The sequence below is a fragment of the Drosophila hydei genome, unplaced genomic scaffold (assembly GCF_003285905.1).
Source record: "Drosophila hydei strain 15085-1641.00,03,60 unplaced genomic scaffold, DhydRS2 tig00000127-arrow-arrow-pilon, whole genome shotgun sequence".
NCBI lineage: Eukaryota > Metazoa > Arthropoda > Insecta > Diptera > Drosophilidae > Drosophila > Drosophila hydei.
The window spans coordinates 27,945-31,168 of NW_022045670.1; the positions used below are offsets into that span (position 1 = coordinate 27,945).

General features: G+C 35.1%; 1 long non-coding RNA gene across 1 annotated transcript; it reads left to right on the top strand.

Moving 5' to 3' along the window:
- Positions 1–1,886: 1,886 nt before the first annotated feature.
- LOC111597920 lies at positions 1,887–2,571 on the top strand. The gene is made up of 2 exons (XR_002751355.1): positions 1,887–2,095; positions 2,531–2,571. It is a non-coding gene; the product is annotated as an uncharacterized LOC111597920 (long non-coding RNA).
- The last annotated feature ends 653 nt before the right edge of the window (positions 2,572–3,224 follow it).

Sequence of the window (3,224 nt, forward strand, 5' to 3'; positions counted from 1 at the left end):
GACAATTGTATCTATAAGAAAAAAGTATTTGCAATTATAATACATGCGCGTTCCCCTAGCGAACCATAAAAAGAAACAAAAGAGAACAATAAAAATTGTTAGAGGCGAATATGTCGAAACATTCAGTCGAATAGATACGTCAAAGGAAAGGTTGGTTTTTGAATAATTTGGCATATGTTTGCACTCAACAAAAGGCGCCAGATACATACTCATATATGTATATATGTATATAGAGATATGTATATAGAGATACAGTTGTTCCTCATATCTCAGCGATGGTATCTAGCAAAAGGTGTTGGGTTCCGCTGACGTCAATTTACTTATATTTTTTAAGGGGTCTAAAGTTTTGTATTATCACACATGTATCTATATGCGTAACTGTAGCTCTGTGAGCTACAAGGTTTTTTTTTTTTGGTATATTATGTTATTGTAGAGCCCTTGCTTCTAGTATTTCCCTGACTTTATAAACCAAAGCTCGTTGACAATCGAAGCGTTTCCGAATCAATTTGTTTTGACAGACATCAATTCAAATATTATTTTATATATATATCAAGCAAAAGCGATAAGGTCGGCGCCCCTATATATACACACACGTGTATAATAGAGGTACGGACTCGCATATCAATAATAATTTATGATTATTTTTATGGCCCACGTCAGCAGCAAATAGTTTCAAAATAATTTTTCATATTTATTTTTATTTTTGATTATATATTTGGCAATTGATTGATTTCGGAAACTAAGCTCGTAATGCACGCGACTTCCCCTTTTTAGATAAAAGGTAGCCAAAATGATGCTTTTCTAGCTCTATTAAATCATTTGCATTACAATATAATATGAAATCATATTTAGGGTAAGCGATGAGCTAATCTAAAGATTTACTGAACTAATGGAAATTCGAATTATATAGGAAATAAAATTGTCAAAGAAATTAAATTCTAATAAATTGTTTATATAAAAACTATGAAGACGTTAAAGAACATAGAAGTCGCTCAAATCGAATTTTCACTGTAGTTGCTAATATTCATCAACCAGAAATATTCATATTATAATATAGATGACGGAACCTTGTAGATTATTACTAGAATTTTAACCTCTATGAGCTCATTCGTATTGTGACTCAATCTAGATGCAAGTCTAGATGAAAACAATTTGAAAACACCCATTGCAGGGCAATTTAAAGTAGATTAAAACATTTCTTAGATTTCAGATAAGATTCGTTAAATAACAACGCTGCGACTATATCAACTGACATATCGCAATATTGTTTTACAGTTCCCCGAAGAATCTGAAGTGCAAAGTTCTTATGGCCCAAGTAAGTTAACTCTATCAATAAACCCAAATATTCACTATCTAATCAATTTACGGAGTAAAACGTATGGAAAATGTACCTTTTAAGTACACACTTCTGAATCAAGGTGTACGAGTTCGATTGTTATATAAGTGACATGCCTAAATGTTTGCTGACTATGTATTTATATATATATACCTGTACAGGTGTATATGGACAAATTCTGTTGAGCTTTGCCAAAATGCTAACGATTGAAATGTTATCTAATCGTTGTCGATTACAATTTAAGAGCACCAGGTCTATATAGATTTATGTGTTATATAATCTTTAACGATCGGAAATTAAAATTCTTTTAACCGATTGATAAGCAACTCTTATGGTATAGCCAACTGGTTTAGATGTTTTGGAAAGTTCGAAAAATTGTTGGATTATATTATATAAAATAATCTTTAAATATATTATTATTGTATTTTTCAATTGACATTGTACCACTGTACTGTAGGTGTAGCGTTGGGCGTCAATTGAATTTTGCTTATCGCTGTTTCCGATAAAACACTTTTTCTTTTATTTTACATATAGATTTTTTTGTGTTTGTCAGTAGTAAGCTGTTATTGTTGTTGATTATGTCATAAAAATGTGAGTCAAAGCGCCAAAGTCAGATCAAAGCGCAGCATGATGCCTTATAAACAATATGGCAACTCCACCCACGCTGACATCGTAACCAGATCGCAGGCGCTGCCTAATTGTCAAGCCTTAAATTGCGCGTCCAGTCGACGCCCACCTAACGAACACCTGGCTATGCATGTGAGTATACTTGTGCACGTATATATATATGTGCGTGTGTGTATTGCGCTTTGCAGGCATTGCACATGTGATACAAATGATGCATAAACAATACTTTTAATAGCTTTCTCTAGCTAGCTATCTCGCTCTCTCACCTTTCGTCTAACTGTTTATTCCGTCCGCTTGCATTTGGCTGAGCCAAAAACCGGCACATTGCGGTTTTTTTTATTAATGTGCTTTAGCAACCATTTTTTCGTTACTTCTTTTAAGGCGAATTGACAAAGTCAAAAAGAGAGTTGCCGGTCAGCCGGTGTGAACCGGTTAGCATTGGTATCAAGATATGTACACTCATACATACAAACATATGTGCCTATGCATGTATGTGTGTGCTTGTATGCGTCCATGTTTGCCGAAAAGAATTGCTGTGCTAATGTGTTGTCAATGTTTTTTTGTTAGCGCTTTTGATGAACTCAGCCAAATGAGTCATAAAATTAAAAGAAAAGAAATAACAGCCGACACTGAGAGCTCAACTTTATCCATGTTTGAAGATATGGCAACATAGGGCGCTAAGGAAATTAAATAACAACAAACATGAAAGATCAACCCCAACTGAATCACATTTAATGCAAAACAAAATATTGAGCACGTAAAACGATTTGTTTTAATTAAAAGCTGTTTGCATTGTAAAAAAAGAAGCGAACGCTAATTAAATTAACCGAAAGGTGGGGGGGGGTTGACTGCGTGTGTATTTGCTTATCAGAAAGCAAACGCAGCAAGCACTAAAACCAAATAAAATAAAAAGACAGCAGTGAAAATGGGTTTGTGTGCGGTAATATGGCGACGTCGCCACGTTTGGCGTCTGCGGCTAAAAAAATAGAAGGAAAATAATTTTTTTCTCTCTTCATTATGCTGCACGCTGCATACGATTGCCCGTTACAATGAAATTCTTGTGCGAATGGCAAAGTAGAACAAGCAGCAAAAGCAACAACAGCAACATGGCCATACAGCAGCAGCAACAGAAGCCAAAGCTGAAAGCGAAACAGCAAAATAACCGCAATGCGGCAAATGAAACGGTTATGGAAGAAAACAACAAAACGTAGGCGCCGCAACCGACCAACACAGCGAGAGTCAGAACGTGAGAGAGCGTGAG